Source organism: Phyllobates terribilis, unplaced genomic scaffold, assembly GCF_046119375.1.
Source record: "Phyllobates terribilis strain yellow unplaced genomic scaffold, ASM4611937v1 Scaffold_9__5_contigs__length_417890890, whole genome shotgun sequence".
In the NCBI taxonomy this organism is placed as follows: domain Eukaryota; kingdom Metazoa; phylum Chordata; class Amphibia; order Anura; family Dendrobatidae; genus Phyllobates; species Phyllobates terribilis.
In genome coordinates this window covers 222,698,470-222,721,464 of record NW_027362769.1, presented here as the reverse complement: position 1 = coordinate 222,721,464, position 22,995 = coordinate 222,698,470, and positions in this window count along the sequence as shown.

Here is a 22,995-nt window from a genome sequence, read left to right as displayed (position 1 = left end):
GTTGGCCACATTGTGGTGAGCACACACCAGGCATGACTGGGCATGTTTTGCTGCCAAGGTGCCAAATTCGGGGGCTACCAGATCATACATAGCTATTTTGGAAACGTCGGTTGGGCCATGCACCAGCGCAGCCATCGGGGGATACAACATCTTAGGGAGGCAAGCTCTTCCCTCCTTTTGCCATAGCCCATCTTCCATGCACTCTGCTCCCAAGTCTGACCACTTTTTCCTCTCCTCCTCCCCAGATTGTGACTGAAGCTTGAGAAGAAGCCTAAGACTTATTGTCCATGTTGACTGTGGTTGAGCTGGTTGGGTGGCCTGGGCTGTCAAGACCTTTAGCTGCCTGATCTGCTAGTGCATTACCCTTGGCCTGTGAGGTTTTGGCAGACGTTTAAGCTTTCACTTTGATTATGGCCACCTTGCTGGGTTTTGTCAGTGCTTCCATCAGTTCCATAACTGCCTGAATGTTTTTAATGGGTTTTCCCATTGCTGTGAGGAAAGAACTATGTGACATGCAGAAGTAGTGCTTTTGCAGAATGTGACATGCAGAAGTAGTGCTGGTGCTTTAAAAGCATCCAGCAACTAGAGGGGTTAACACAGTCACAGGAGAAGGGCATTGTTTTAGCAGAGCCCCAGGGGGATTGTGGGGAAGTTGTTTACTGTCTGGCTGGAGCTGAAAAGAAAGGTGGTGTGTGTGTTCTGTATCTCACAGAAGCGCACCTGCAAGTGAAAAGGATTCAAGTCAGGAATGAAGCTAAGCACAGGTCAGGTAGAGTTCCTGAACTAACAGTGCAGAGTATTGTCAGGCATAAAGATATGGACTGAAAGAAATGGTGTCACAGGGATCATCTCTCTCAACAAACCCTCCCCCTCTCCTCCATATCACTGTGCTGTAAAGAATGCTGTGTTCATTAATGTGCCTTTGCATTAGAACTGTGCAGTACTGTACTACTGGGAAGACTGTGAACTGCTGTGTGTTAGGCCGATACACAGGAGAAGGGCTTTCTCGCAGCATCCGGCCAGGCCCTTTCCTGCTGGTCAGTAATTGTCAGAATTTAGGTTCTGTTCTAGGGATTCTAAGTGTGGTTTCTGCGTTTCTGCTCATGTGCTGCTAAGCCACGCCCCCTTATGGGCATATGCCGCTAAGCCACTCCCTCTTGTGGTCATGTGCCGCTAAGCCACGCCCCCTTGTGGTCATGTGCCGCTAAGACACACCCCTTGTGTTCATGTGCCGCTAAGCCACGCCCCCTGCTGTCTGGTACAGCGTGGTTGGTTGTCCTGGGGGGCTGGGGCTGTCTCTAGTGTATTTAAGGGCTCTGTGGGCTCCGCCCCGGTGCCTAGTCTATCTCTTTCTAACCTGGGGTGAGGTCTCTGGCAGTAAATGCAGTGTGTGAGAGTCATTGTCAAGGGTTCCTGCTGAAAGCTCCCTAGTCATCCTAGCCATCAATTAGGGCTAGGAGAATGTGAGCAGCATGCTCTACTGTGTCGGTTCACCGGTTGGTGTCCATGTCACGAAGGAGTCCTTGCTACCGATCCAGTATTCCAGGGTACGCCATTGTATGTGTGGTCACACTGCCGCTTTTACACCCATGTGTTGGGTGCTGCAGAGATTCTCCTCCTCTTTAGGAACTTAGGTTGCAGGCCTTTCCTGGCCAGCAGCTATCTGCAGCTCTATACGCCACCATCTAGTGCTCAGGCGTTTCATGCTGCCAAATCCTTCTTGCTCTGCACAGCTGTGTCTTGCAGTGCAGAAGTTTATTAGTTTCGTTTCTGGAGTGTTGTTAACTCCCCCCATTGTACCTTGTTTAGTTACTACTAGTGTGAGCACTTAACACACTAGTTCATTTCTTTCTCTGTGCTTAGCTGAACATTCCTCTGGGACTCAGCTGCTGCAGCTCCTCTGCAGTCCGGTGGACCCCGACATGTCCTTTAAGTTTTATTTTATTTTATTAAAGGAAACCCCAGTGTAACACTGTGCTGCTAAGGAAACTGTATTGTTTGTCACTGGAGCCTGTTGCTCATAAGACTTAACTTGCACTGGCTGTTTAGCTTCTTATTAAATGCTACTATTATACCGCTTATGAGGACTCTTCTCAAGTGTGTCTGATCACCAAGTAAAACAACCTACGTGTCTGTGCCTGAGGGTCAATACCCCTGTGTGCCTGAGAGAAGCTGCTGCACATGGTCTATGGTCACACTAAGCAACGGTTCCCTCAGGATTCCAAAGAATTCATGTAACCTGCCTCGCTCCTATCTTAACCTAGCGGCGTGCGTGTAACATTGGTGGCATGTACGAGGGAATCCTGAGCGGGAATTAGCGTGTAGAGGGATAAGAGGAAAGTGTCTGGAAAAACACAGGAGCACAGCACCTCAACTCAACTTTGCTACACCAGTTAAATTGGACCAGCCCTAAAGAAAAACTCACTAGCAGCAATGGATATTGAAATACAAATGGACAGAATTAGTGAGCTGCTTCTTCAGTTAATCTGTAAAGAATTGAGAACAGTAGCAGAACATATAAAGATGTCAGTAGAACAGATTTCCAAAGCACATAACCGCAGGCAACTGTTAGCTGCCATTAATGCAAAAAATGGATGAGCTGGGGGAGAAAGAAGCTGAAGATGTCATAGGGAAATTCCTCCAGGAACTAACACAGTTTCTAACCAGGTTGAAGATGTAGGATGGAGGGGCTGCACCAATTACCAAAAGCGGGAATCTCCATCCACAGACTGAACTACAGGAATTGAAAGAACAATTCAAAGCCCTAACAACAGCCCTGCAGGAATCGACCAAAACCTCTGAACAGGTGATAGACTCAGACAGGACCTTTAATCTGCTTGAGTTAGATAAATCAGGGAGACAGTCCTCTTTAACACCACAAATCACCATAAGGAAAGGATTCAAGATCCTGGGACAGATTGGAGAGTAAAGAGAAACTGTCTTATATGGACTTGTTGCACCAGATCGATGTAGGAATACAGAAAGGCTACCAGCCAGATGAGATCGTTGAGGGGGTGGTGAAAACGATCAGCCCAGGACTGAACCTCCGTAATATGCTAGAACTGAAGAGTCAATTGACCTTGCCACAGCTGTGGATGATTTTAAAAAGGCACTATAAAGAAGAGAGTACTTCGGCATTGTTCCACCGACTCATTAACCTCTTACAGAAAAGTAATGAATCACCCCAAAGTTTCTTGTTCAGAGCAATTGAACTGAAGGATAGACTGTTGTTTGCACCCAGAGATGTAGAAGCGGAAGAGAAGTTTGATGCTGGACAAGTCCAGAAGAAGTTCTTAAGATCATTGGGAACGGGATTAATCAGGAAAGATATCTGTGTCACCCTGGCCTGGATGCCACAAAATGTAATAAAGCTGTGTCTGAGAGCAAGGGGGAGGTTCTCTAGTCAGGTGAACATTAGCATGCAGTACCTCCTGTCTCAGGCCAGTAGGGGGAGCAGACTGCCCCTATAAAAGCTGGAACTGGGGGCAGGGTTAGAGAGAACTGGATGACCTGTCTCAGTACTGAGACTTGTCCCGGAGCAAAGCAGGGACAGAAAGTTGTATTGCACCTAAGAGGAAGTGTGGCAGGAGGAGAGCCACAAGCCAGAGACAAGAGGCGAAGTGAGCATGTCTTAGCAGATAAAGGACTTAATTTACCAGACTTTGGTGCCTGAGGCTGGGAGGATTCCACATCCCACAGCAGATAACCAGTCCGCAGGGGACCGTATGTTCCTTGGCCTAAGTAACCTGGAGGCTCTGCCACAACAGAAGGGACCAGTAAAGCCGAACCAGGCCGGGAGCAGAAAGGAACCCACGTCGCAGGCCATACAGGAGAGAGTACACGGAAAGCTCGGAAACGTGGGCTGTTACCCTATAAGGAGGAGATAGCCAGAAGGAGCACAGAAAGCACGGTAGGCCGACACCCTCACCCTGACCAGGGCCAATTTCCCCATTGCTCTCAGACATCCAGGTCCCCTCCTAGCCGGGACTGTTTATGGGTCAGTTTACCTGTTTTAGTAAAGGCCCTGGACTGCAACCTGTTGTCTGTGTGCTCCTTCGCGCCTCCAGCACTACCGGTACTGGGACTCTCACCACCATCACTCCCACCATCCATTATACTGCCCTGGGGCCGCATTCTTCCCGTGGGGAGTCACACTACCCTAGCTGCACACCTCATCAGCCCCAGCGGTCTGCATGCAGCGGCGGTTCCTAATAACCGCAATCCACGGGTGGCGTAGTCGGACATAATCATCAGCGCATAACGGACTACCACTGGCCTGACCACCCTGAGCCACGGAACCGGGTTGCCACTACTACTCCCATCGTTCCCCTACTGCCCGGATCCGAGTGCCCCACGGCCCAGGGGGCGAGTCATATCAAGTTGCAGCCAAAACAGTACCTAGAAGATCCTGGCATTTTGGAAGAAGTTCTAATTGAAAAAATAAATGAGGCCGCTAGTTTGGAGTCAGAGAGCAAACAGAAGTTAAAGAAAGGCTCTGATCCTAAAATCACCAAAATGAGTCAGCTGAAGTTGGAGACCCCCCGTGGCCAGTCCGAAGATCATCATAGAGACCCTCCAGTGCCACCTCCGAGAGGGAACCTTAAATCACCAACAAAAGAGAGACCTGCCAGCGCTGACTGGAGGAAGTAATAGGAGAACTGCGAGCCGAGTTGATTGAGGTGAAAAAGTTGATTTGTTCCAGGCCAGAACCTGTATCCCTCAGATCCAGGAGTGGGTTCCAAAACAGGAGATACCCGGCTTGTGAAGCGTGCGGTTCATAAAATCAGAGTACGGAATGTGTCCACTGTCTAAGATGTGGTGAGGAAGGACATTATGCCAAGGAGTGCCAATGGTCACGGTCGTTTGGGTTAAAAGACAGGAGGTTGCCAGTGCGGGGCAACTGGTAACCACGACATGGAAGAGGCCCCAGAAGCAAATCCAAATCTCTCCAAACCCCAGAACGGCACATGAGGTAAAACGGCTGCGTCAGTACTATCCCCAAGTGTGTTCCCATCTGCAACAGCTGCAAGGGAGACAGGGGCATCAGTTACTTAATGCCCAGTGCGGAGGTCAAATGATGTACTCCTGGGAGGAGGATTCCTCAGTCAGTAAAGATAGCCTCATCAGCCTAATTGGTGAAAGGTGCTTTATACATTGCCAGCTAGATGGACTCCTAGTAAAAGTACTGTGGGACACAGGATCCCAAGCGAGCCTTTTAAATGAAGAATGGAGAAGGCGCTACCTTCCACACACTTGCTTTCGGTCACTAAAAGAACTCTTGGGACCAGTAGAACTCCACGGCAAAAGCCGTCAACCAGACTGAAGTCCCTTTCATAGGCCGGGTACAAGTGACTTTCCAACTCAAAGCCACGAAGAACAGCAACACCATTGAGCTCTTGGTACCTTTTCTCATGACCAGTGATCAGAACGTGACAGAGGATCTTATTCTGGGTTATAATGTAATCAGTGATATCATCACGAAACACAAGTCAGGGACACTGATGGTGGATGCAATTGCCACATCGCTTGCCATACCCAACGTCGTGGTGGAAAATGTGTTTCATAGAGTAAAGAAAGCACAGAATACAATGGACCTAAAATAAGTCAAGATAGGCTGGCGCCCAACCATCATCTCTGCAAACCAAATGGTGGGGGTGAGGTGCGGAGTCCGGGTAGAACCGAGAAGAAAAGTCTAGAAAAGACTGTTCATGCCAAAAGACTTCTCAGAACTTCCGGGAGGCCTAGTTCAAGGTGAGATTTTGCTTACGTTTCCTACTATTGGGTTTGCTCGAGTGACAATACCAGTGATGAATACTACAAGACACAAAATTAAACTGGATCCAAAGACTGTGTTAGGTCACATTGAAACCTTTAAAACGGTATATCCAGCCAGTGTGAGACTTGCCCTGGGGTCTACAATGAATTAAGTCTCCCCACCAAGGAACAGGAGTTGCCCAGGTGAAGAAATTGCATGACCCACCTCGGAGTCCTGGAATCCCCCAGTACCCCTGGAACACTTGTGTGCTGAAGATCTAGCGGTAGCAAATGTTACGGATCCGGGTGGTGGAACCTCTGTGCTGCGGTGCAAGGAGGGACCAGAGGGGCGTAACTAGGTATCAACTCGGACTGACCAAGGTTGCATGGTGGCTCAATCGACTCCATGAACCAGGGAAGGACCGAGCAGAGGGACCAGGTGCTACTCTGGAGCCGTCCTTGTATGAGAGCAGGTGACTCCCACGAGTCAGAAGGCAGAGACTGACCGGTAAAGCAGATGAGCACGGCAGGCAGGCTGACGGATGATCCGGGAAGACGGACTAGTAGACACCACAGGTAGCTGGCAGGAGCATCCAGGTAGGGTGGCTGGTAGGCACGGCAGGTAACTGGTACTTTCTCCGGGTAGGCAGGCAAGCCTGGCCCATAGACAGACTGGCGGGTTAGGACCGTAGGCAGACCATCGGACTGGAGAGTGTACTTGGCAGGGGGACAAAGGTAGACAGGCTGGCGGACTGGACTGGTAGTCAGACTGGCGGACTGGACTGGTAGTCAGGCTGGCGGGCTGGACTGGTAGTCAGGCTGGCAGACTAGACTGGTAATCAGGCTGGCGGACTGGACTGGTAGTCAGGCTAGCAGTGGGACCTGAGGGCTGAAGCAGAGTTTAGCACACAGAGCTGCAACCTTGCACGGGCACCTCCATTTTGGAGGAGGTGCCTTTTATATGAGAGGGCCTCTGGCCATTGGCCGGGGACTCCTTAGGACGGCGCGCACGGCCCCTTTAAGAGGAAGGGAGCTCTCGCGCGCCCTAAGCACAGTGCTCATGAAGCTGCGCGCGCCGGCAGCAGCAGCAGGAGGGCCGGAGGACGCCGGGCCCAGAGCGGCGGTAAGGGGGACGGCATCTCTGCCTGTCAGGGGGCAGAGACGCCGATGCTACAGCAAAACAGATGCTGAGAGAAGAGTGTCATGCGTTCTCCAAAGATGACTCTGATATAGGCTGTATCCCATCGTTGCAGTTGAAAACCAATTTGAAAGATACGACCTCAGTAAACAGAAGTTACATGTCTGTGCCAAGACCATTACACCGTGAAGTGAAAGAATATTTACAAGATCTCATCAACAGAGTTTGGGTCCAAAAGTCGAAGTCATCTTATTCCTCTCCAATTGTCTGTGTTAGCTAGAAGGACGGTACACTGAGACTCTGTTGTGATTACCGGGAACTAAACCAAAAATCAGTAACTGATCGACACCCGATACCAAAGATCTAAGATATGCTGGAAAGCCTATCAGGAAGCACCTGGTTCTCTGTCCTCGATCAGGGTAAGGCATACCACCAAGGGTTTGTCGAAGAGTCCAGTAGACCCTTGACAGCATTCATCACACCATGGGGATTATATGAGTGTATCCACATACCGTTTGGGCTCAGTTCAGCTCCAGCAGAAATCCAGAGGAGCATGGAGACATGTTTAGAAGGATTGAGGGACAATATCTGCCAGCCGTACTTGGATGACAATGTGGTACACAGCAAAACATTCTGGGAGCATGTTGAACACATGAGGACCGTATTACAACGGTATCAACAACACGGAGTTAAGTTGACCCCAAATAAGTGTGAACTGTTCAAGAGAGAAGTCCAATTTCTAGGGAAAATTGTGTCTGGAGAAGTATATACCATGGACCCAGCAGAAATCGCTCCGGTACTGGCCTTAAAAGACAAGCGGCCCTCTACCATGGGGGGGTTGAGGCAGATGTTAGGATTCCTCTCCTACTATCGTACTTACGTTCGGAACTTCTCCAGGATTGCCGCCCCACTGTACCTCCTCTTGGGGGAGATGACAGAGACAACAGCACTCACGGAGATAAAGAAGAACGCGGGTAGGACCGGGCTTAAAAGAAACAACGCCGTTTTGTCCCAACAGCCCATTCTCTGGACAGCAGACCACCAGGAGGTATTGGAAGAACTAGTAGACTACCTGGTAAAACCACCCATCTTGGGATATCCTGATTTCAATTTACCATTTGTTTTTCATTGTGACGCTTCTCAAGTTGGACTGGGAGCTGCCCTGTATCAGCATCAAGATGGAAAAATGAGAGTCATCGGTTACGGTTCTAGAACGTTGACAGACGCCGAGAAGAATTATCATCTACGTTCCAGAAAAATTGGAGTTCCTGGCATTGAAATGGGCTATCTGTGAACGATTTATAGATTATCTCTACTACAGCAAAGAGTTTGAGGTATACACTGACAACAACCCTTTGACCTATGTCCTTACTACAGCCAAACTGAATGCAATGGGTCAGAGATGGGTCGTGAACTAGCTGACTTCAATTTCAGCATCAAGTACAGGCCAGGAAAATGCAATGCGGATGCTGACAGATAGTCAAGAATGCCACTAGAACCTGAGGAGTTCATGCAAGAATGCTCGGAGGAAGTCAGTCTGGAAGCAATTGAGTGCACTACCCAAGCGGTACAAGCTTATCAGGAGGAAGACACACCATTGTGGTGTCCGTTGACTGTGGAAACCACCATAAAAGCAAGAGAACAAGATCACCCCCGGTCTATTCAACAACTACCAAAAGGGAAAATCCATAGAGCACAGATCAGATAATTGGTAGAATACTACTTTGACACATGGTAAGGTTACCCTAACTTTGACCCATGGTAAGGTTTTTAATATTAGACAGAGTAGGTTCTATCCCAAATGGGTTCCCCTTGTCGCTGGTGGGATAGCTTTCATACTATTTTTGATCAAAAACAGTGATACTAAGAACCCTATTTTATTTAAATGCACTTGCTTTTTATTTATTTACAGCAGGGTTTATTTTCATTTTGCTTTTTGTAGATTTTTCTGATTTATGGCCATTGTGAAACATGCATTTGTGTGCTGCATGTATACTATTTTAAACCAAGCTCAAATTTAGTTTTTTTTCCTTGTATATTTTGCTTTCTGTGCAAACCTGGATGTGGCCTCCCTTCCTAGAGCTGGACAACACATTTAAAAGCTTCGCTTAGTTGGTGTTCCTAGTTTGGGACCGGAGCCTCAGTCTGCCCTTATTCACACAGAGGTCAACTTTGACACATGGTAAGGTTTTTAATATTAGACAGAGTAGGTTGTATCCCGAACAGGTGCACCTTGTCGCTGGTGGGATAGCTTTCATACTATTTTTGATCAAAAACAGTGATACTAACCAAGTGCTTATTTTATTTAAATGCAATTGCTTTTTATTTATTTACAGCAGGGTTTATTTTCATTTGGCTTTTTGTAGGTTTTTCAGATTACTACTTTATGTGGACTAAAATCATTTTCCAAGTAAACGGGAGAGAGACAATGAGTCACCAGCAGTATCTGTTTTAATTAAAGAATGGACGAAGCTCTACCTCAGTGAAGACGGTATCCTGTATCGTAATGGAGAACAAAACCGGCAGTTGGTACTACCCAGAGTATTCCGTAGGTTGGTGTTCAAAAAACTCCATGAAAACATGGGACACCTGGGAGTGGAAAGGACAACAAATTTGATCCGTGAACGTTTCTTCTGGCCGTACATGCAGAGAGATATTGAGAGGTACGTGACCAGGGAGTGTGGGTGTCTAAAAGATAAACGTCCCAACACATCAACCCGGGCACCTATGGGCAACATCCAAACTATGTATCCGTTTGAGATGGTCTCAATAGACTTTCTACATCTCGAGACGTGCAAGGGTGGTTACGAATTCATGTTGGTGGTGATGGAGCATTTCACTCGATTTGCTCAAGCATATGCCACCACCAATAAATCGGGTCGAACAGCAGCAGAGAAGATCTTCAATGATTTTGCCAAGAGTATGCAAAGCAGTCATCAAAGCAAAAGGTGGCTACTTTGAAGAACGTAGAATATAAGACATATTTTCAGTTGTTTCACGCTTTTTTGATAAGTATATAATTCCACATGTGTTAATTCATAGTCTTGATTCCTTCAGTGTGAATGTACAATTTTCATAGTCATGAAAATACAGAAAAATCTTTAAATGAGAAGGTGTGTCCAAACTTTTGGTCTGTACAGACCAGAAGAATAAAGCTACCTTATAAATTTTACCACACGCGGAACAGAATAAAAATTAAAAAAAAAAAACAATTCCTGAATTGGTGGTTTTTGTTTATTCTCGCTCCCAAAAATAAGAATAGAAAGCGATCAAAAAATGTCACGTGCCTGAAAATGGCACCAATAAAAACGTCAACTCATCCTACAAAAAACAAGCCATCACATGACTCTGTCGGCCAAAATATGGAAAAATTATAGCTCTCAAAATATGACGATGCAAAAACTAGATTTTACAAAAAAATGCGTGTTTTAGTGTGTGACAGCTGTCAATCATAAAAACCCGATATGATTCTAGTATCACTGTAATTGCACCGACCCGAAGAATAAAGTCATCGCATCACTTATACCGCATGAGGAATGGCGTAAAAAATAAACTCTAGGGTTGGGGTTGTGCTAGGGTTGTGCTATGGTTAGGGTTTGGGTTAGGGTTAGGGTTGGGCTAGGGTTAGGGTTGGGGCTAGGGTTGGGCTAGGGTTAGGGTTGGGGTTAGGGTTGGGCTAGGGTTAGGGTTGGAGTTAGGGTTAGGCTAGGGTTAGGGTTGGGCTAGGGTTGGGCTAGGGTTAAGTTTGGGGTTAGGGTTGGGGTTAGGGTTAGGGTTGGGGTTACTGTTAGGCTAGGGTTAGGGTTGGGATTTTTTTCAGAAGTAAAATAAAAAAAAGATGACAATATGACGACTAGTGTTGAGCGTAAGTGCTCGCTACTTGAGTTTGCATCGGGTATTCGGGTCTGCACTGAGTATCGCGGGTGCTCAAGTGACATGCTCAAGTCTCCGCCCCATATGCTTCGCAGCCAAAAAAACATTGCGGGGATTGCCTGTCATGCACGAGCGATCCCCGCATGTTTTTTTTTGGGGTGTCTAATAACCATGAAACATGCGGGCGGGGACTTGAGCATGTCACTTGAGCACCCACGATACATGGTGCATACCTGAGTACCCGATGCAAACTCAAGTAGCGAGCATTTGCGTTCAAGACTAATGACAACTTATTCAATATGATAACCTAATGTTATCAAATTCTGTGTCATACCTTTGGGTTCAAAATGTTCACTATACCCTTTGATAAAATCCTTGAGGAGTCTGGTTTCCAAAATGGGTCACTTGTGGGGGGTTTCCACTATTTAGGCACATCAGGGGGCTCTCCAAACGCGACATGGCGTCCGCTCTCGGTTCCAGACAATTTTGAGTTCAAAAAGTCACATAGTGCCCCTTACCTTCTGAACTCTGCCGTGCGCCCAAACACTGTATTTTCCCCACATTGGACTACTCAGGAGAAATTGCACAAAAGTTTTTGGGGTCCATTTTTTCCTCTTACCCTTGTGAAAATAAAAAAATTGGGGCTAAAACATAATTTTTGTGGAAAAAGTTTGATTTTTTTATTTTCACGGCTCCATGTAAAAACACTTGGGGGTTCAGCGTGCTCACCACACATCTAGATAAGTTCCTTGAGGGGTCTAGTTTCCAAGATGGTGTCACTTGTGGGGGGCTTCCACTGTTTAGGCACATCAGGGGCTCCCAAAATGCAACATGGCGTCCGCTATTTATTCAAGCAAATTTTACATTCAAAAAGTCAAATGGCGCTCCTTCCCTTCCAAACCCTGCCGTGCGCCCAAACAGTGTTTTTTCCCCACATATGGGGTATCTGCGTGCTCAGGGGAAATTGCACAACAAGTTTTGGGGTCCATATTTTCCTGTTACCCCTGAAAAAATAAAAAAAAATGGGTCTAAAGTAACATTTTTGTGAAAAAAAGTTAAATGTTCATTTTTTCTTCCACATTCCAAAAATTCCTGTGAAGCACCTGAAGGGTATTAAAGTTATTGAATGTGGTTTTGAGCACCTTGAGGGGTGCAGTTTTTAGAATGGTGTCACTTTTGGGTATTTTCTGTCATAAAGACCCCTGAAAGTGACTTCAAATGTGATGTGGTCCCTAAAAAAATGGTTTTGTAAATTTTGTTGTAAAAATGAGAAATCGCTGGTCAACTTTTAACCCTTATAGCTCCCTAATAAAAAAAAAATTGGTTCCAAAATGTGCTGATGTAAAGTAGACATGTGGGAAATGTTATTTATTAACTTTTTTGGGTGACATATCTCTCTGATTCAAATTAAAATTTTGAAAATTGCAAAATTTTCAAAATTTTCGCAAAATTTTTGTTTTTTCACAAATAAATGCAAGTGATATGGAAGAAATTTTACCACAGTCATGAAGTACAATATGTCATGAAAATTTTTCTCAGAATCAGGGGGATCTGTTGAAGCGTTACAGAGTAATTACCTCATAAATTGACAGTGGTTAAAATTGTAAAAATTGGCCTTGTCATTAACGTGCAAACCACCTTGGGTTGTAAAGGGGTTAACAGGACATTATTGTCAATGTTGCGCACTTTAACAGCTGATGACAAGAAAGACTGGAAGAGTTCTCTGTCAAAAGTGGTACATACCTATAACTGTACAAAGAGTGACGCAACGGGTTACTCACTCTTTTTCTGTTATGATCTGCTACAAGCACTAAGGAAAGACAGGAGATCTGTCCCTACAATAGAACTAAGCTTGATCCCTACGATGTAACGGGGAACCTGATCCTGCGATCAGACCCGCTAAAGTCCTCAGCTAGTCTGAACGAAGACCTATAGATGTGAGGGAGGGATCCCTACAAGAACTAGGGACTGGGAGAAAGATGGGCACCTCCTAGCAGAAATTGTAGCAGTAAAAAGACAAACAAACAACATAGAACATAGAGGTCAAAAGACCTAGCTAAACTGACTGAGAAAGGTAACAAAGCACCTGGCTAGCTTAAGAGTAGAAATTACAATGAAGTCCAGCAAGGCCAGAAGGGCGGAGCAGGATTAAATAGGCAAAAACGGTCATGTGACCAGCATAATAGAAAAAAACTTAACAGGAGAGTTCTAACAGTACCCCCTCTTCTATGAGGATCCTCCGCATCCCCTAGGCCCAGGCTTATCAGGAAACGTCTTGTGAAACGCTCTGACAAGTCTGGAAGCAGAAACATCATCTGCCCTCACCCATGAGTTATCCTCGGGACCGAAACCCTTCCAAGCGACAAGATACTGCAAACTCCCTCTATACCGTCTAGAATTAAGGATGCGGGAAATTTCATATTCCCCGTCCTCCACCACCGGAGGAACAGTGGCAGTGGCGTCTCTATCTGATACATAAGCTTTTTTCAATAGAGGAACATGAAACACCGGATTCATCTTCCAGGAGGTAGGAACCTCCAACCTAACAGCAGATTGGTTAACTACCTGAAGCACCTTAAAGGGCCCTACAAACTTGCGACCCAATTTTTTAGAAGGAATCCTCAACCGCAGATTCTTAGAGGACAACCAAACCATGTCACCAACCGTAAACAAAACCTCTTGACGTTTCCTGTCAAAGTACCTCTTAGATTTTTTGTTAGCCTCCTGAAGATTACCACGCACATCCGTCCAAACTCTTTCGAAATCACCGGAAAAACTCTCCTCCTCAGGCACAGCCGATAGCAATTTGGAGAATGACCCAAAAGACGGATGTCTCCCAGAACAACAAAAAAAAGGCGAACACTCAGCAGAAGAGGATGTATGGTTGTTAAGAGCAAATTCAGCAAGCGCAGAAACTCAGACCACCCCTCTTGATTGTCTGCCACAAAACAACGCAAGAACTGCTCAACATCCTGGTTCTTCCTTTCTGTCTGGCCATTAGACTCAGGATGATATCCAGATGAAAATGACAAATGAACTCCCAACCTGTCCCAAAAGGCACGCCAAAAACGAGCCACGAACTGAGGTCCCCTATCAGAAACAATGTCAGTAGGAACACCATGGAGTCTGACAATCTCCTTGACAAAGGCCTTCGCGAGTGTCTTAGCGCAGGGCAGTTTGATGAAGGGAACCAAGTGACACATCTTGCTAAAACGGTCCACGACCACCCAGATGACCGTGAAACCCTCAGAGGAGGGAAGGTCAGTAATAAAGTCCATAGCTAGATGTGTCCAAGGTGCACTAGGAACCTCCAGAGGGCAAAGCAACCCCGCAGCAGGAGTATGTGAAGACTTAGATCTAGCACACACAGTACATTGACGCACCCACTTAATGACCTCCTTCTGCCATCCAGGCCACCAAAAATTGCGACCCACAAGTCTCTTGGTCTCAGAAATTCCAGGATGACCTGCCAACCAAGACTCATGACACTCAACAAACAAATCTCTCCTAAAGGTCCTAGGCACAAACAACCTCCCATGGGGAGTGTTAGATGGGGCATTCTCCTGTGCTTTAAGAATCTCATCTTCCAAAACGGAGTCCAATGCAGCAATCACAACACCTTCTTGTAAAATGCTCTCTTCCTCCTCAGCACCGACCATGGGAGAAAAGCTGCGAGACAAAGCATCAGCTTTAACATTCTTGGTACCCGGGATGTAAGAAACGGAAAAATTAAACCACGAAAAAAAAGTGCCCACCAAGCCTGACGGGCATTCAAGCACTTGGCAGCATCAAGATAGATCAGATTTTTATGATCAGTGAAAACCTGAATGGGAAAATCAGCACCTTCCAAGAGCTGACGCCAGTGTTCAAATGCGAGTTTAATAGCCAGCAATTCCCGATTACCAATATCGTAATTAAGTTCAGTGTCAGAAAAATTTTTTTAAAAAAAGGCACAGGGATGTACTCCATCCTTGTTTTCCTGAGACAACACCGCACCGACCCCCACAGAAGAAGCATCAACCTCAACCAAAAACGGCTTAGTCACATCAGGCTGCATAAGGATGGGGGCAGAGCTGAACCTCTCCTTTAGAAACACAAAAGCTTCAATTGCCTCAGTAGTCCACTGAACCGTATTAGAACCTTTCCTGGTGAGATCGGTCAGTGGTTTAACAATAATAGAAAATTTTTTAATGAATTTTCTGTAATAATTGGCAAAACCCAAAAACCTCTGTATCGATTTCAAACCAATAGGCCTAGGCCATTCCTGCACAGCTTGAACTTTCACCGGGTCCATCTCAAAGCCCTCGCTGGAGATAATGTAGCCCAAAAAACGAATTCTCTGTACAGCGAACTCACATTTCTCCAGCTTAGCAAAAAGCGAATTGTCAATCAATAACTGCAATACCTCACGTACGCTCCGCCAATGAGACTCCAGGTCAGGCGAATAAATCAAAATGTCATCCAAATACACAACCACATTTTTGCCGATCAAAGGTCTAAGGATGTCATTAATAAGATTCTGAAAAAAATGCTGGTGCATTGGTAAGACCAAAAGGCATAACCAAATTCTCAAAATGACCCACAGGAGTGTTAAAAGCAGTCTTCCATTCATCACCCTCCTTCATGCGCAACAAATTGTATGCTCCCCGGAGATCAATTTTAGAGAACCACTTGGCCCCCACTAACTGGTAAAAACAAATCAGGAATCAATGGCAGTGGGTAGGGATTGCGTGCAGTAATTTTATTAATCTCGCGAAAGTCAAAACAAGGACGTAAACCGCCATCCTTTTTTTTAACAAAAAAAAATCCAACAGCCACAGGTGACTTAGAGGGTCTGATATGACCGGCGGCCAAGCTCGTCTGTATGTATTCCTCCAAAGCCTTTCTCTCAGGAATAGTCAGATTAAATAAACGACTTTTAGGAAGAGTCGCTCGAGGGACAAATTCAATGGTACAATCGTAGTCTCTATGGGGAGGCAAAATTTGCGACTCCTCCTCAGAAAAAACTTTCCAAAAATCCTGAATAGGTACAGGTAATTCCCCTTTATCCACAGCAGCAATGCGCCCATTACAACACTTGTCATAACACTTAGGGCTCCAGGACTTAATTTCATTGGTAGACCAATCCAGTACAGGATTGTGCAATTTTAACCAGGGCAACCCCAAAACTACTGGAGAAGGCAAATTATTTAATACCACCAAATCCAAATTTTCTTGGTGAATACCATTAATAGTGAGGGGAAATTCATAAACCTTGTGAGTAACACATTTCAAGGGAGAGCCATCGACAGAAACCATGGCAATAGGGGATGACAAAGGTTTGGGTTTTAAATTAAGTTTTTCCAAGAATCCCCCATCAATCACATTCAGAGTTGAACCACAATCCACAAATACCCGAAATTCAATTAATTCTTCCTGAGCTGCGGTAGTAGCAGAAAGAAATACACCCTTAGTGTTTAAACAGGCTATACGGGCGTAAATGACCTTTTTTTTTTCTTTGTTCATACGAAGCACACAGTTCTTAATGAAATGGTCAGATTTTCTGCAATAAAAGCACAAACCTTCAGAAAACCTGCAGTCTTTTTCCTGAGAGCGGGGTGACATCGCCCCAATCTCCATCGGCTCTCCAGTGTCAGTACAGACCCTCTCAAGACTCGGAGCTGACATGGCAGAGGATTTACTCTCATTAACCCTTGCACGCAGTCTCTTGTCCACCCGCATAGCTAATTGCATTGCCTCCTGCAAGTTTCCAGGTGTAGGATAAGCAATCAGCAGATCCTTAACCCTTTCACCTAGCCCAGCAAGAAACGAACTTTTCAGAGCTAAATCGTTCCACCCCACCTGAGCACACCACCGACGGAAGTGAGTACACTAATTTTCCACATTACCTGATCCCTGCCTCAAATGTATCAATTCCGTCTCAGCTGATGAGACACGATCGGGATCATCATACAACAACCCCAAAGCAGAAAAAAAACTATCCACTGATCTAAAGCACGGATCACTAGGTTGGAGAGAAAAGGCCCATCCCTGAGGTTCTTTGCGCAAAAGTGACATTATGAACCCTATGCGCTGTGATTCATCACCAGAGGATATGGGTCTCAAACGAAAATACAATAAACAAGCATTTTTAAAGGAAAAAAAATCTTGTTGTTCACCAAAAAATAAATCAGGCAATCGTACCTTTGGCTCCACAAAATGCGCTCCAGAACAGCTACTCACGTGTTGTTGGAGCTCGGCCACCTCCAGAGAGAGTCCCTGCAGGCGTTGAGCCAAATCCTGAACCGACACCATGATGGAAACTGGAGGTCTTTCCTAAGAGAAATTTTTTGGGCTGGACTTACTGTTATGATCTGCTACAAGCACTAAGGAAAGACAGGAGATCTGTCCCTACAATAGAACTAAGCTAGATCCCTACGATGTAACGGGGAACCTGATCCTGCGATCAGACCCGCTAAAGTCCTCAGCTAGTCTGAACGAAGACCTATAGATGTGAGGGAGGGATCCCTACAAGAACTAGGGACTGGGAGAAAGATGGACACCTCCTAGCAGAAATTGTAGCAGTAAAAAGACAAACAAACAACATAGAACATAGAGGTCAAAAGACCTAGCTAAACTGACTGAGAAAGGTAACAAAGCACCTGGCTAGCTTAAGAGTAGAAATTACAATGAAGTCCAGCAAGGCCAAAAGGGCGGAGCAGGATTAAATAGGCAAAAACGGTCATGTGACCAGCATAATAGAAAAAACCTAACAGGAGAGTTCTAACATTTTCCTATTGTATGGCGATCACCAAGACTGACAATCGACATCATGTTCGATACTTCGGTGTCAGAAACTTACAGAACGTATCCGGAGTACATTCGGAAATGGAAGGAACGGATGGCAGAGGCATACAACATAGCGTCCAAAGTGGTTACACAAGGACAGAGCAAGAATAAGGAGTACTATGACCGAAAATGTTATGGCGCAGAATTGGCACCGGGAAGCCGGGTGCTAGTCAAGAACGTACGTGAGAAAGGCTGTCCAGGAAAACTTTGTTCATACTGGGAAGACAAGGTGTATGTAGTCATAAGCAGGAAAGCTGCTGACAGCCCATTGTATGAAATACGATAGGAAACGGGAGACAAGAAAACCAGAATAGTCCATCCGAATTTACTGCTACCCTGTAATTATCTTCCACTACAACAAGACTTCCCAGAAGTAGACCGACATTGTCTGAGATCGACTAAGGGACCACCACAGACTGAAGATTCAAAGGTGGATAGTGACTTTGAAAGTTCCGATGGAGAAGAACACACCGTTGTATTTATCGGACCTGCAAGGAGAGGGATGTACCATCCTCAGGAGAGTAAACTAAGTCCTGAGGCTCCAGAGTTCGTACCAAGGAGTACAGATGAAGTCCAAGTCAGTTCTGATGATTGAACACCAGCCCCTCAAGAGACTGATCGACACTCAGGAGGAGTGGAATTACCAGACTGTATGGAAACAAGCAACTCAGTAGAAGTACAGGAACTTACCGAGGCAGCTCCAAGAGCATCTGCTGAGGAAGCACGGGAAATGAGTGCAGCGGAAGAAACTTCTGTGACTGAAGAACCCGTGGTCTCTGAGGAACAACCCACGAGGAGGATGTCGACTCGAGAAGTGAGGAGGCCCGTGATTCTGACGTATGAGACACTTGGTGAACCGAGTCAAGTGCCAAGGACTGTCGACTGGAAACAGGTATCTCTGCCTGTGGACCAGGTAAGCCCAGTTGAGTGGTATTCACCACCGAGAGGCAGTATGGAAGATGTTGCCTGGTGGAAAGACTTGTTTTCATGCTTTGATTTTCCTTAAAAGACTTTGTAGAAACAAAGAACTGTTAAAGCATAGAGAGAGAGATCCGGTTGAAGACATACGAAAAGGTCCAGCTGAAGAGATGCTGATTATTTAATTGTGTTAATTGTTTATTTCTTACAGGCATCCTACAAGAAAAAGGTTGTAAGATTAGGTTGTTATCAATGTTATACCAATTTTACAATGCCAATTTGTATATAAAGTTATCCATCTTTCACCACTGTTTCAGAATTGGTAAGACTGAAAAGGAGGGAAGAGTGTGACATGGAGAAGTAGTGCTTTTGCAGAGTGTGACATGCAGAAGTAGTGCTGGTGCTTTAAAAGCATCCAGCAACAAGAGGGGTTAACACAGTCACAGGAGAAGGGCATTGTTTTAGCAGAGCCCCAGGGGGATTGTGGGGAAGTTGTTTACTGTCTGGCTGGAGCCGAAAAGAAAGGTGGTGTGTATCTCACAGACGCGCCCCTGCAAGCGAAAAGGATTCAAGTCAGGAGTGAAGCTAAGCATAGGTCAGGTAGAGTTCCTGAACTAGCAGTGCAGAGTATAGTCAGGCATAAAGATATGGACTGAAAGAAATGGTGTCACAGGGATCATCTCCCTCACCAAACCCTCTCCCCCTCCTCCATCTCACTGTGCTGTAAAGAATGCTGTGTTCATTAATGTGCCTTTGCATTAGAACTGTGCTGTCCTGTACTACTGGGATGACTGTGAACTGCTGTGCTGCTAAGGAAACTGTATTGTTTGTCACTGGAGCCTGTTGCTCATAAGACTTAACTTGCACTGGCTGTGTGGCTTCTTATTAAATGCTAATGTTCTATCGTTTATGAGGACTCTTCTCAAGTGTGTCTGGTCAGCAACTGAAACAACCTACATGTCTGTGCCTAAGGGTCAATACCCCTGTGTGCCTGAGAGAAGCTGCAGCACCTGGTCTATGGTCGCACTAAGTAACGGTTCCCCCAGGATTCCAAAGAATTCATGTAACCTGTCTCGCCCCTTTCTGAACCTAGCAGCGTGCGTGAAACATCTAGCCTTCCATATGGGTCCATAGTCATGCACTATGCCGAATCTATATCTGCTATCTGTATGAATGTTAACAATGTGATTGAGAGTAGTGCACATTTTGAAAGAAAGTGAAGAGGGGAGAATTAATGCACACCAAAGTCTTAGATGTCTGGCCATGGATAGATGTTTAGGCTGGACTTGGGACAGAACTCCACGTATGTCATGTGGTGTATGAATGACAGTTGGAAAGTCAAGAACAATGGAGGATGCCTTGTGAACTATTATTTTAAGAGCAGCAATGGTTCCAGGTGTGCCGAATAGTATGCAATGGGGCTTTGTCGGAAACCATGGGTTTGGGTCAAAACTGCTGATGCAAAGCTTTGGGTGTCAGCACAATAAAGGTTAAAAAGAATCTCATAATTGGGAATACCCACTGCTGGTGCAGACATGATGGCATGTTTAAGGGCATAAAAGTTATCAAGAACATCTTTGGACAAATTAAAGGGTAACTTAATTGAATCGTAGAGAGGATGCATGTGTGAACCAGCATTAGGGATCCATTCTCTACAATAGCATACTAGGCCCAGAAAGGTACGAAGCTCATTGACAGATGTAGGGACAGAAATGGATTGTATGGCCTGAATGCGATCATAGGTGAGGTGCCTGGTAGATTCATGCAGGCAGTTACTCAAAAAAAAACAACCCTTGCTTTACAAAATTGACGTTTATCCTTGGAGGCCTGTATTGCCAAGTTTTTAGCAATTAGGTTCGGATACGGCTTTAAAGAAGGCAACCACTTGTAATATAACGCAATTTTATTTATAACAGTTAATTTGAAAGATAAAATACTGAGTCAAAGGAATAGTATGATATTATGATATTGCGTACACTTTTGTAGATTCTAAGTACAAAGGTTGAATACTTATAAAGGTTACATACTTACTATTAGATAGAAGAAAGAAAAAGATTTCCCTAGTAGCATGTACATCATCCGTCCGGAAACTTCAGCTGGAGAAGCGTTCAGCGATGGGCAGAGAATGCGTGCTAGGTTCTACACTGTGAAGCGCGTCCTGTTCACAGGTCCACAATGCTTCTGCCATAACTGAATTCTTCAACAGCTTTTATATTTTAGAAAAAGGCATACCTAACCTAATATTACGTAAGTATGAAAGTACATAGGTTGCTGTCCAACATTCCAATCCCGTGACAGTGGCCAGCTATCACAGATAAGCAATACCGGACAAGACCTGTTCACAGACCATTCTACTTCTGTCATAATGTTTACATATAATAAGAGTAAATTCTACACTGGGTTATAAATCAGAACAAGGTTTTCTTCCCAGACAGTGCATTGTGTTAAGAAGCTATGTGTAACGGATCCGGAGGTGGAACCTCTGAGCTGCAATACAAAGGGGAAGTCCTTGTAAGGAAGCGGGTGACTCCCAGGGAAGGCAAGCAGGAAGTCACAGCAAGTGATGGGGACAGTCTCTGATTAGACAGGCAGGTGGTCACGGCAAGTGACGGGGACAGTCTCTGGGTAGACAGGCAGGAGGTCACGGAAAGTGATGGGGACAGTCTCTGGGTAGACAGGCAGGAGGTCACGGCAAGTGACGGGGACAGTCTCTGGGTAGACAGGCAGGTGGTCACGGCAAGTGACGGGGACAGTCTCTGGGTAGATAGGCAGGAGGTCACGGCAGGTACTGGCAGGTGCTTCCGGTAAGCAGGTAGATAAACTCAGCGGGTGCTGGCAGGTGCTTCCAGGTAAGCAGGTAGATAAACTCAGCGGGTGCTGGCAGGTGCTTCCAGGTAAGCAGGTAGATAAACTCAGCGGGTGCTGGCAGGTGCTTCCAGGTAAGCAGGTAGAGAGATACAGCAGGTGCCGGCAGGTAGCAGACAGGAGACAGGCAGCACGTTCGCTCATCACTACTGTCAGCGTGACGTCACTACTGCGGCCAAACACTTGGCTCAGTGGTTAAACCTATAGTTGGCATGAACCATTGATCTCAGTGATTGGCTGCATCGGTGATGGGCACTGTCAACATGACATCACCACTGCAGCCAATCACTGAGCTTAATGTTTCAGATGTAAATGCCACAAATTGACAATATGTCATCAACGTTGCAGCCAAACACTAAGCTGAGTGGTTATATTGATAAAGATTGCATGAGCCTTTGATCTCAGTGATTGACTGCAGCTGTGATGGGCATTGTCAATGTGACTTCACTGCTGAGGCCTGTCACTGAGATCAATGACTCTGATGTAGATTGCATGAGCTGCTGTCCTCAGTGATTGGCTGCAGTGGTGATAGGTACTGCCAACATGACTTCACTACTGCAGCCAAAATACAAAGACCGAAGCAGAGTTGACCCTGGACCCGGGGAGGGTGAGTATCATCTGATTTCTTATATTACATGAGAGCCATCGTTCGGGGACCACTATTTTAAAAGTGGAAAACCTCATTAATTGTCAAAAACTATTTGCTCTGTATGTGGAAAACTAGCTGACAACCTATACAGCATCATTTATTGATTAGTGAGTTGTCACCTTGAAAACTAGTTGCGTGTTTTTCCGACAGTTTGGGCTACAACCCTTATGGGGGATTTAATTACTTTCCTATTAAGTGTTTAATAGCCTCTTGGCTTTCCTCGTAGCCGTAGTGCCGCAGTTCCTCCTCGGTAAGCCGATGGACATGGAGGGCGTAAGGTCCTTTGGCGCCCTCGTGTCGGGTAAAGGTGACCACATAACCAGGGTATAGGTCACGTTCACGGTGTCCCTCGGGTAGATGGCTTTCGACGTCCCTGCGGGTCACAAAGACGTCGCCGACGGTTTCCGGGTCCCTTATAAAGCCCCAGCCATTCTCCATCTGGAACTTTATCACGGTCCCGGTGGCTCAGGGACCGCGGGCGGCTCGGGGATCTTGACGGGCCCTGCGTTTCTGCTCGGCACTCTGGGCCTGAAGCCGCTCCTCCCTAACGCGCCTCTCTCGCCGTTCCCGCTCAAAGGTCACCAGCTGCTGTCGGCAGGTCTCCAGATGACGGGCTGCGTCCGCCCGGGTCTCCTGAGTGAACCCCATTAAGTTTTCACCAGGGGTGCTGGCAGGTGCTTCCAGGTAAGCAGGTAGATAAACTCAGCGGGTGCTGGCAGGTGCTTCCAGGTAAGCAGGTAGAGAGATACAGCAGGTGCCGGCAGGTAGCAGACAGGAGACAGGCAGGAATCAGGCTGGACTAGACAGGCTAGCGGAGGGACCTGAGGGCTGAAGCAGAGGTGAAGACACAGTGCGACAACTGTTGCTCGGGCACCTCCATTTTGGAGGAGGTGCCTTAAATGTGGGTAGCCCTCTGGCCATTGGCCGGGGACTTTTTAGGAAGACGCGCGCAGTCCCTTTAAGAGGGGGG